General features: G+C 41.8%; 1 pseudogene; it reads right to left on the bottom strand.

Annotated features, from left to right (window-relative positions):
- Window positions 1-607: 607 nt before the first annotated feature.
- LOC120621205 (uncharacterized) lies at window positions 608-726 on the bottom strand (annotated as a pseudogene).
- Between the last annotated feature and the right edge of the window lie 11,755 nt (window positions 727-12,481).

Below are 12,481 nucleotides of genomic sequence, written 5' to 3'. Positions count from 1 at the left end.
CCAGGTTATTCTATAGATTCAATGCAATCATAATCAAAATCCCCAACTTTTTTTTTTGTGGAGCTTGACAAGCTGATTGAAAAATGCCCATGAAAATACAAAGAATTAAGAATAGCTACACCATTCTTGAATGAGAAGACAAAGATGGCCTTTTTCTAACATCACAAATTATTATAAAAATATAGCATTTAAGATGGTGTGGTATAAGGACAAACTAGTCAATGAACTAGAATAAGAAGCTCGGAAACCCAGAGGTATACATATGAGTCATTTACGACAAAGATAGCACTGCTGAACAGTAGGAAAATGACAGTCTTTTCAATAAATGATTTTGGACAACATAATTATACATTCTTTCAAAGCAAGAATATACTATGTTATTCCATTTATGTGAAGTAAAATGTGAGATAAATGTGAAAGGCAAAAGAAGGAAGGAAGGAGGGAAGGAAGGAGGGAAGGGAAGAGAAGAGAAGGGAAGAGAAGGAAAGGAAGAAGAAAGGAATTCTTTTATATTTTTAATTTTTTTTTAGGCGAGGTAACCCTTGATTGACCTCACAGATTGCAAGGACCTTGTCAGCTTAGGATCTTTTATTTTTTAAATTTTTTACACCTACAGCACCTGGTCTTCCTAGGTGGTCTCCCATTCAAGCACTAACCAGGCCTGACCCTGCTTAGCTTCTGAGATCAGACGGGATCAGACTAGTTCAGGGTAGCATGGCTGTAGACAGAAAGGAATTCTTTTAGATAATAGAGGTAAAGTTCTTTAAGCCCTCATGGAGAAAAAAACTTTTTGAAATAGGTTATATGAGTTACCGGTCATAAAGAAAACAATTGTTAAATTTAACTACATTAAAATTAAGAACTTCTAATCATCAAAAGACATTAAGAGAATGAAAAGACAGGCCACAAAGTGAGAGAAGATATTATTGACACATACAACCACTGAGGGCTCACAGTGATAACATATTTCTTAATTCTTTCAAATCAATGAGAAAAAGGCAAACAACAAAAAAGAAAACTGGGCAAGGAATTTGGAAAAGCACATTATCAAAGAGATATCCAAATAGCTAATATAAAAATGAAAAGATGCTCAACTTGATTATTAATCAGGGAAATTCAAAATAAATCATAATGTGATACCATTACACAATCACCAGAATGACAAAAATTCAACAGTGACAATAACAAGTGTTGGTAAGGATCTAGAGCAATGATTGGAGTGCGAATTGATATGACTACTTTGAAAAACTCTCTGGCATGTTCTACTAAAGCAGAACATCCATACAGTATCTGACGAAGTTCATTCCTAGGTGTGTATATACCCAAGAGAAATGTGTGCATATGTAAACCGAGTAACACATAATAGAATGTTTATAGTAGCATCATTCACAAAAAAACAAAAATTAAAAATAATCCACGTGGACATTAAAAATGGAATGGATATATTTTGATATGTTTAGAAAATGAACTACAGCTACACACAGCAACATGGATGAATCTCGAAAATATAGGTTGAGCAAAATAAGCCAGTGCAAAGGAGTAGGTACTTATATTTGTGTAAGGTGCAAAAAACAGGCAAAGCTAAGCTAGGGTTTAGGAGCACATGCTTAGTGGGTTAAGCCATAAATAAAAGCAAGGAAGAGATTAATATCGAGATTGTGATTAATTACATGGTGAGGGAGACAGTGATAGGGAAGGGCTTCTGGGGTGTCAGAAATGATCTATTTCTTTTCTTGACATAGGAAAGGGGCTGTGGTACATTGGCATTTGCTTTATAATAATCCACTGAGATACAGATTTTTTTTTTACTTTATGTATGTACTATATTTCAAATTCTTATATGTTTGTTATAGATAATATGGCTGCCGATATTTAAAAATAAAATATGCATAAAGAGTTAGAAAACATGGAAAAAATCTTTCATTTGATTAGGTTACATACTATGAAAAACTTTTATCTTAGATATCTGTTGTTATTTTAGCATTATTTTTATTCAGTAAAGAACTTCTAAATGAATATTTGGGAATAAATAGCATTAGGAAAGATAAATTAATCCAGAATGAGCTGAGGCCTGTGAAATGCGCTAAAGAAAACACAAAGAGATTTTTTAAGGTCTATTCAGAGAAAGGAAAAAGAAAAAAAGAGTCAAGGCTTGGGGATTTTAATGTAATGTAAACAGATGATGGAGAGAAAGCAGAACCACCGAGATTTTTTAAATTTTGCTTCTGTTTTCATCCAGGGGAACAATCTTCAAACGGGAAAAGACAGGACAGATATCACAAAGACGGAATTAAAGCCCAAGATGAATGAAGAAACTGTAAAAATGTGCAGTTGTGATGACAAACTAGTCAACATAATTTGTGAGAAATCAGAGAACTAGAGAGGAGGCAGAGGACAGGAAGACAAAGAAATAGAGTCATAGTTTCATAAAAGGACATTTCAGTTAATGTATATTCCTGCCAAAAACCCAATCTCTTAGGTATAAGAGATTGTGGACATTTCTGAAGACAAGGTGCTCCCTTGGAACCTCTGGTGAATCAGCAAAAATAAGTCTCACCATATGTTTTCACTTCATACATTTACAACATCAGATTGGTCATGTCAGACATAGTTCATACGGGGTACATGTTGGGAGTTTTATAAATTAGATATAGTTCAGACGTTTCTAGAATGGGGAACCTACTGGAGATGGAAAGTTCCCCTATTTTGGAGGTCCTCAAATTTGACTGGGAAGATGTAGTATCAGTGAGGCTAAGATATAAAATATAACCCCAAGTCTCAGCAGCTTTGGAAAAAAGGCTACTTTCTCGCTCGTGTGGAGTCCATAGCACATCAGCTAGAGGTTCTGCTCTGCCCTCTCCTCATTCAGAGACCCTGGAGCAGCCCCATCTGAAGCATTGCTGGTCACTATAGAAGGAGAAAAAAGTGTAGTGAGCTAGTATTGGCTCTGAAAGTTGTCATCCTGGAGTGATAAAGCAAGTCTCACGGCCAACCTTAAGTTCAAAGTCAGAGGGAAGCCCGATCCTACCATACATTGGGAAGATGAAGAGCCTAGAATACCTGGTGACCAGCACTCCTGACCTCTACAGATGGTCTTTCGCCCTCTTGTCTGGCAATGTAAGCTGATCCAAGCAGGCTTTGGACAAGGAGTACGTACCAGCAGCTGGGAAAGGATCCAGCACTTTGGAACCTGAAAGGCTATGGGTTTCCCTCCCCTCCTGATTGTGGTCCCAGGGGTAGGAGCAAGTCAAAGGTGTGGACTAGACTAGCCCATGCCTGGGGATAAAGAGAGAGGAAAGGAGATGCTGGATGAGGGCATTATTTTCTGGTTCCACTCATCCTCACACCTGTCTTTCTTGTGTCCAGCACCCCCTGGTTCACTTCTGGTTTTCCTCTTCCTCAGCCCTCTTGGATGTAAGGCCCTGATATGATGTATACTTGTCTTTATTTAACATTGCCTTTACCAGCCTTTATATCTCAAAAAACACCATAAACAGAAATAACCTAAAAATTCGATAGAGTGGTAGTTAAATATTTGCCAATATAACCACATAAATGGAATATTGCAGCTATTTAAAATGAGCATTTGACAACAAAATACGTCATGACCTAACATCTTTAAAAAATAGGTTGTAACAAAATCCAATACCCACTGATGATGAAAACTGTCAGTAAACTAGGAGTAGAAGGGACCTTCCTCAATCTGATAAAGAATATCTATAAAAACCTGCAGCTAACATCATAATTAGTGGTGAGAAACTCAAGGTTTTCTTATTAAGATCGGCTACAAGGCAAGGATGTCCCCTCTCATCACTCATTTTCGACATCGTACTGGAAGTTCTAATTAATGTAATAAAATAAGGAAAGAAAAAGTACACAGTTTAGGAAGGAAGAAATAAAAAGCAAGTCGTAAGGTGGTGAAGCAACACTATGTAGAGAGGGGAACTCTTGGCTGTGCTCTTGACAGGCAGGGACTGTTCAGGTTGAATGCTGCTTTAGAAGTTAGAAGGTTGAAAGGCTAGTACCCAGACAAGTGGATGGTATCAAGGACCGTGGTCAGCGAAACAGTTGGCGGCCAAGGTGGCAACTGGTATTTCCCAGAGAGCTATTGATGACACACTTTGAGTGTAAATGAATGTGAGTGAGTCACCCCAGGTTGCCCTGTGTCTAGCAAGCCAGGGGGCTCCTGCTTTCGTAGACCCCTCTGGCCAGAGGACAACTAAGCAGGGTTTTCTGAATCAAGGCCTAGCACAGAACCTAGAGGTTAGAAGCAATGACCAAGTATGATGAACATATGAATATGAGCATTTTCTCAACATGACCACTTTGTTTCTCCGCTCCCCCAAACCTCTACTACTGCGGTGAGGCCAACACATTGTGATTAATGGCACAGATTTTTAGGGTTAGAATCCGACTTGTTGCATCATGGGACCTTGAGTTAGCTACTTGATCTTTCTGGCTTGTTTCTCCAACTATAAAATAATACTTCAGAAATTTATGTTGGGATTTAAATTGTTAAAAATAAGCAGTTTAGAAAAGAGCCTGGTATGGAGAAACATCCAATAAATATTAAGCATTATTTTTATTATTATACTGCTACAATAATTTCAGCAAAGAATTTTCAAGTCGCTCAGAGTACCATTGTAGACAAAGGGAAAAATGAGACTGGCTAATAGTAAAATCATGTGGAGGTAAGGGAGGCTGAACATGTGCAAAGAGGAATGATTAAGAAATTAGTGTCACCTTTCAATGATTAAGGAATTAAGGTTATCCTTTGAAGCAGATATTTAGTGGTGTGCCCTTAAGTATTTAATTCAGAACTCAATAAAATGATGCTTCAGATCAATAGGGAAAGAATTATTCAATTTTGTTAACACTTTGGGGAAAACAGTTAACTTAGGACCTTCCCATAGCATCATATTCCAAAATGAATTCCTAACAGACTGAGTGAAATGTGAAATATGAATAGGGATCTAGAAGAAGATATAGGTACAGATACGGGAACAGAAACATTTTAAGTAGTGCAGGGCATTTTGATTCTTCTTTCACTCAGTGAACCATTGGGAGCTTGGGGTAGTGAAATTGGGGACAGTGGTCTGTCCCCTCGGCTGCTCTCAGACCCTGAGTGACTCCCACGGAACCAGCATCTTGTTAAGCTGGATGTGTGATTCTAACATCTGAAGACAGATATATATCTCACAGTGTGGCCTCAATGCAAACCAACCACTTCCTCCAGAGCTCAACCAAAGAAACCTTCAGCTTTCACCCTGACTGCAAAACCTAACAGACGTGACTTCTCTATACCTGGCTGACCCCCCGGCTCTTTCCTCCTCCTCAGCACCACTCATCCCTCTTACCCTGTTACATATTTTTTTCAACACCATTCATCACTTTATAACATATAATTTACCTATTAGCTTTATTGTTTATTACCTGGCCCCCACACAACACAGCCAGCTCCAGGAGAACTGGAAATTTTACCTAATTTGTTCATTGATAGACCCAAAGCACCAAGAACAAAACCTGCCACCTGGTTGGCACTTTATAAATATTTGTTAAATTGATGCATCTCAGGATAGCAAAAGGCTTTCTAAGCTTGATATAAAAGAGAAAAACACAAAAGAATATAGTGATAGGTTTGTCAATGTAAAATTTCTGAGCCACAGTCTCAAAACAGAAACAACTGAAGTACCTAACAATAGGAGGTCAATAAATTGTTACATGTCCATATGATGGAACACTTCCAACCATTTAAAATGGTGTAAATCAACAGATACTGTCCTGATGAAGATTGTGATATAGAACCAAATGAAAAGAACCAGTTCTGAAATGTCGACTTAGTGTTTAAAAATGTGTAGAAGAACTAAGATTTATTCCCAAACCTCTCAGTAGATCAACCATTAAAAAATAATTATCACTAGAGGGTAGGGGGGAGGGGAGAGGTAGGTGGGGTAAAAGGGGTCAAATATGTGGTGACAGAAAGAAATCTAACTATGGGTGGTGAACACGCAATGCATTATATATGCCTTACTGTTGAATGGTACACCTGAAACTTACTGGATTTCATTAACCAATGTCACCATAATTAAAATAAATAAATAGATAGATAGATAGATAGATAAACAAACAAACAAATAAATAAATAAATAAAATTATCGGTGCCATAATAATTATTAATTTTGCCCCTAGGAGTTCATTAGATAGTACCTAGGTCCTGCTCAATAATCCAGAAATCTCTTCAAATTCTATTTTTCATAATTACTGCTTTTTTTATTCTATTATAATCATTCGTTGAAAAAAAGTGTTTCCTTTATCTGATGATAAGCTCCTGGAAAGCAAGATAACCTTCATTATATCTATACTCTTCACGCTCAACCAGCATATTGTAAATACTTAATATTTTTAAACCCTAAGGAAATTACAAACAATGCCCAAAAATATATAGGAGAGTGTCTGGGAAGATAACACTAAAATGGTCTTGTTTCAGGCTGATACAATTGCAGTTGGGTTTTCTTTTGCTTCTCAGTATTTTATCACTTTTCGAAAATAAACTTGTACGAACTGAAATGAAATAAGTTATTTTTAACTAAAAATTAACTAATTAAAATTAGAAGACAAATATCAAACTAGGAAAAATAAATGCGATATATGTGACTGATGAAGAGTTGCTGCCCTTAATATACAGAGAAGAGTTCTTAAAAATCAATTAAGAAATTCTTCCTCTTCATCTTTCTCTTCCTCTACTTCTTTTCTTTCCTTTTCCTTTCTTTATCCCTCCCTAAACAATTTGGTCCTACCGTCATTAGCTGGGGCAGAGCAAGGCAGGCATCCCTATCAGTCTCAGGTGTGGATGGATGCACATGTACATTTAAATTAGCAGACCAGACATGTAGAATGATAAACGACCAGTCAGGATAGTGGTCTCCTCTAAAGAGGGCAGGGGTGTGGGAGGAAGGGAGATGACAGCAGGGAGGGTTCATGGGAAGCTTCAAGTGTACCTGTGAAGTTAATGGTATTCTTTTTTTTTTTAATCTGAAGCAAATATGGTAAATAAAAAAATTAGCATAGCTGGGAAGTGGGCAAGTGGTGTTTGTTATTCTGATGCTAAAAATACTTTATTAAAAACTAAAAAGGAAGGAAGGAAGGAAGGAAGGAAGGAAGGAAGGAAGGAAGGAAGGAAGGAAGGAAGGAAGGAAGGAAGGAAGGAAGGAAGGAAGGAAAGGGAAGGGAAGGGAAGGGAAGGGAATGAATGATGTGCCACCCACCCTTAGTTTCAGGGAAATTAAGCATTCTGCCCAAGGTCACGCAGCCTGGAATGGAAGATCCCTATGGCCTCTCTGCCAGCCTGGTGTTGAGTCCACTGCATTCTGCAGTTCAATCAGCCCCACCAAGAGGCAGCTCCACCGAGGACACACTACCTGGTTTGATTGGGTACATGGTCTGGGTGGTTGATTAGGTTCAAGGTTTAAATCTAAGAACTTTTACAGACTGTTCCCACTTAGGCTTCTGGAGTAGCCAGGATGCCCAGGAGGAGCTATGTCTGAAGAGTACCAAGGAGCATTCTCCCAGGACAGGGCAGCTCAGGAGTTTGGGGTGGGGGAGGGGGGTGGTCTGTCCTCCCTCCCCTCCTTCCCTGCACATGCCCCTATCATCACCTGACATCCTGGAATCCAGGAATAGCAGGCCCACTGAGGAGGGGTCAGCTCGGAATGAATTCTGATTCTTTCTTTTGCTCTTTCAGAGATGGACTGGTCATGGGATGGATCACTGAGACTTTCATCTGCCCCAGACAGCTTTCATCAAGACTCTGGGAGCTGCTGCTTTAAGAAACATGGAAAATGTTCAAAGAGACCCATTTCCCTCCTTTTCTCCCTCCCTCTACTCTCACCCACAGCTACACCCAGCACACCCTGCCCCTCCCAGAGTCATTCCAGAGTCTTCCCAAGTTCTCTGAGGCCACTGATAATTCCTCCCGTTTGCTGGGGATGGGTACTTTTAAGCCCAGTGATTGGCACAGTCATTGCCCCATTTTCCCGGAGGCTTGGGAGAGGTGGCCTTGAAGGCCATGGAAAGAACGTGGACTCTGGAATCTGGTAAGACCAGATCCAGTTCTAGTGCTTTAACCTCCCTGAGCCTCAGGGCCCACATCTGCAAAATGGGAGGGGTGGGGGGAGGTGTGGAATGCCAAGCTCCCTGATGGGGCATCTGGAGGCCCAAGTTGATCTGCCAGTGCTTCTCAGCAAGATAAGGCAGTATGTGTTCTTATTGTCCAGGACTGTCCTGTTTGTTTGAGATATTTGGCAACCCTAGCACCAGCCCTCTCTGGGATCCCAAGTCACTGGGACAACCAGATGCCCCAGGCATTTCTAAGCGTCTCATAAGCAAGGACTTCTGGGAGGCTCTAAACCCCTTGAAAGCAAGGACCAAGTCTTTGTGTCACCAAAGCCAGGTGCTCAGTAGAGGCTCAATATGATTTTGCTCTTTTGTGGGCTTTTGTTTTTAATTTTTAAAAAATCATGTCTGGAGCACTATGTAATTTGGATCCACACACAGTAAGGCATGCATGGTCCTTGCCCAGGCTGCTCAAGGCCAGAGGCCGAGGAGACAGGCCGGGCATGGCAGTAGCTGAGGGTTGGGGGGTGGTAGTGGACAGACTGCCACCACCTTATAAGTCCTGGAGCTCAGCTCAGTGAGACTTGGCAGGGTGAGGTTTCAGGGAGAGGGTGCCAGAACCCAGGGTGATACCACAGAACCTTCAGGGCAGAGTGACATGACACTCGAAGTCAGATTGACCTGCCTCCAGACCTGAATAGCCTGCCCTCCCTTGCTGCCCAGACTGTATGCTCCAGGCTCATCAGCTCAGAAAGGGCTGATGGCCATATCTACCCAGTGGCCCCCTTAGGCGCATGCCAGCTTCTGAGAGTGCACTCAGGACAGGTCCGTGGGCACAAGGCCTCTGCCTCTGAGCCTGGTTCCTTGTCTATAAATAAGAATCATGCAACTCACACTGAAATCACATAGTATATCCAGAGAACTGGGGATGCTGCCACTCTGTGTTATTCCCCCTCTCTTTTTACCAAGAGGTCCTGGCTCAGGTATTTGCCAGCCATGGGATTCTGGGCAGGTTATTGCTCCTCTGAGCACACATTTAATTATCAGATAAACAGAAAAACTATTGCTGACCTTCCTACCTCCAGAAGTTGTTGTGACAATCAAATGAGCTAATGGCTGGAAATATTTTTTCAAACTCCTAAGCCAGCACACCCTCCCCTCTATCTGCACTCCACCCCTCCGGCCTGGATGCTAATATAAATGGTCCGGAGGTGAGCAATGCCTTCTGATCCATTTCTAGTCGGTCCTTCTGTGGAGACAGCTCATTGGCTTCCCATGACTCTCAAGGACTTTGGCAGCTTCACCTTCCCTCCACCCCTCCCCGTGCCCAGCAAGGCTTATGGGCAGAGCAGTCTTGTGCAAAGGGATTGCTTGGATCTCGGTGCAGGCCTTTGGCCAGAGACCACTGGGCTGATAGGAGAAAATGGCACTGGTAAGGGAGAGCCTACACATCTACAAGCAGGAAAGAGGATTTTTTTTTTTTCATTTCATTCAATTAGGAACAAATCTCTGAGCCAACTGGGTAACACCCCTTGAATAATACAGTATAGCCCTGCTGAACCAATAACCGAAGGTCGTACCCCCTCAAGCCTGCCAGTATGAGTTCCTTCTTGCCCAGAGGCCATGGATGGGTATTCTCTCAGATAAAAGTCCCTCCTTCCAAAGAGGATTCAAAACCAGAAGTATTTGTGCCTCCTTTCCTTTGAAACGGAGGTTGCAGACAAAAGCGGGACAGTTTCAGCCTTCTGACTGAACCTCAAAGCCATCTCCGGGCCTCTTTTTCTGTCTGACCCACACTTCTCCTGATCCCGTTGCAAGTTGGCACTTTGCCCCCTGAAATCCCATGATACCTTCATCTCCTTTCCCCTGGACTTCACCACCACCTTCCGCTGTGCCAGGGTGAAAAGGTCTGTAAGAACAAGATTCAAATCTCGCCTCCACCACTTAATTCCACTTACTGATCCATCTCCAGCATCTAGCACAGTGCTTGGCGCATAGTAGATGTTCTAGTATCCAAATGTCTGTCAGGTTAATATGTAACAGACTGAATACATAATTGCACCATACTCGGATTTCTGAAGAAATTGTCACTTCTTTCTCTATAACGAATGTGCATTTCTTAGGAGTCCTCTAGGGAGCCCCGCCAGCTTTGACTTACCAAGGACAGATATTCCATCCTACAGACTTGAATGCTAGATAAACGGCCATGAGCCCGATGTCCTCAGGGTCCCCATACCTACTTACACATTCGTTATCAAATAAAGGGGACCCTTCATTCTTAACAAACTCCTCTGGGACAAGAAGGGGTAATATTCAGGCTTTTGCTTCCTCTGCATTATATTGGTCCCATGCCCCAGAGCAGCAAGCCCTGGCGTCTACCCAACCACGGAGAAAGCAATGACAAGATCCTCCATGCTGGGTGCTTCCTATGCCAGAGGAACTGAGAAAAACCCCTTGTTCTCCACAATGCCTTGCTCTCAAGCTGGCTGTCTTGCTAAGGGTTCAAGTAAAAATCTTACCGGACAATGCTACACGGTGATTGTTGTTCTACTAGATGTCACCTGTCCCCTGAAACTGAGACGTCCTCGATGGGTGAGAAACGTCACCAAACAAGATGTACAAGTGTGGACATACATATGGAAAAATTTTTATATATTATAAAATTATACTTATAAATATAAGTATATATTTATTTAGTCCGTACTCACTATTTAGATTCTGTATTTTCTAATTTGCCTACTTGCTAAAATTTGCTTATAACTCACAAATTGATACTTGCAGTGCTTTCAGTCATTTGTGAACATATGAAGAAGAGGTAAAAAATTTGAGCCATCCAAGGCACACCTACTCCACTGAGGTTAAACTAGACAACGTTCTGCCTTCTTGTTTCAGCTCTCATGCTATAAACAAGTGTCCTCTTCACAGTCTATTTAGTGACACGCTTTCTGCACTTTTGTGTTTTGGGGTGATTTTCACCATTTGAAATGGTCCCCAAGTGTGGTGCTGAAGTGCTGCCTCATGTTTAAGCTCAAGCAGGCTGTGATGTGCCTTACGGAGAAAACACGTTTTAGATAAGCTTCATTCAGGCATCGGTTGTAGAGCTACTGGTCTTGAGTTCAATGTTAGTGAATCAAATAATGTGTCTTTAAACAGGAATATACATAAAACAAGATTATATATTGATGTGTTCACAAAAATGTGACCAGAGGTTTATAGGCAATTAGCCTGTATTTCCCTTAGGAGCAATAGTTCAGTGTTCATTAATTCAGTGTTCACAGTGACTGCATAAGACATAACTACCACAAATAATAAAATTTTTAAAACCCAACATTTTATACACACACACATTCTACATCTAGGAGACATTTGTTATGATTTCTGGCCACCCCACATCTGAACCCTCTTCTGTAATTTAGGGAATTTCCTCCTTTATGGGCCTTGACGAGGCCAGGAGCCCACCTCCCACTCTAGAGCCAGGGCCTGGGCATGTGACCCAGGCTCTACCAACTGGACCCACCAACCCAGAGTCTGAATCAGAGCCAGTGTCAAGGAAAGGAGGAGCTTGAGAAATGATCTGAAGCACCTCTGGTGGTGGAGATGGTGGCAGCAGCGCCAGTGGCATCGTCTGGGGGCCGGTGCTAGCAGGGCTGGCGGTTCAAGCCACAGTGCCCATGGTGACCCGCACCTGGTTCTGAGGGTGCCACAGGGCACCATTGATGGTTGCATAGCCTGGAGCCTGGTTTTCCAATTCTCTGGTCATTCTGGACTTGACCCAATATCCTTTTAATAAAGTCTTTTACTGTTTAAATTAGCCAGAGTTGGTTTCTCTTGTTTGCATTCAAGAAGCATGTGTGTGTGTGTGTAGTTGTTGTGTGTGTTTACAGTGAATGAGTGAATGGGAATCCAGGAGTGTTGATGAAGGAGGCTTCATAGAGGAGATCACTGGGCTGGGTCTTAGAGGATGGCTGAGGGTTTGTCAGGGGAACACTGAAGGAGTATTCCAACAGTGTGGACAGCATGTGTAAAGGCATGAGGAAAAAAGCATGGTGCATTCAGCAAGGCTGGGGCATGGGGTCCATGGAAGGTAAAAGTGAATGTGCGTTGGTTATGAGAGTGGGTGCAGGCACTGGGGGACAGGTAGAACTGAGGCTCTCATCGTTTCCCACTGCCTCTTGAGAGCCCTGGTCCACACTCTCATCCACACCAGCACAACCTGCCTTCTCCAGCCCAGGTCAACCTCACACACAGCCAAGCCAAACAGATTCATTCTCAAGGACAGAGAAAGCCAATTCACTCCCCAGTAGACCAGGGAGAAAGGCATTTTTTATAATGAGTTCTTAAAGCACAAATGTGACTGACTCAGCTCGCT

Source organism: Pteropus medius, unplaced genomic scaffold (assembly GCF_902729225.1).
Source record: "Pteropus medius unplaced genomic scaffold, Ma_sr-lr_union100, whole genome shotgun sequence".
Classification (NCBI taxonomy): domain Eukaryota; kingdom Metazoa; phylum Chordata; class Mammalia; order Chiroptera; family Pteropodidae; genus Pteropus; species Pteropus medius.
This window is presented reverse-complemented; position numbering and strand designations above follow the sequence as displayed.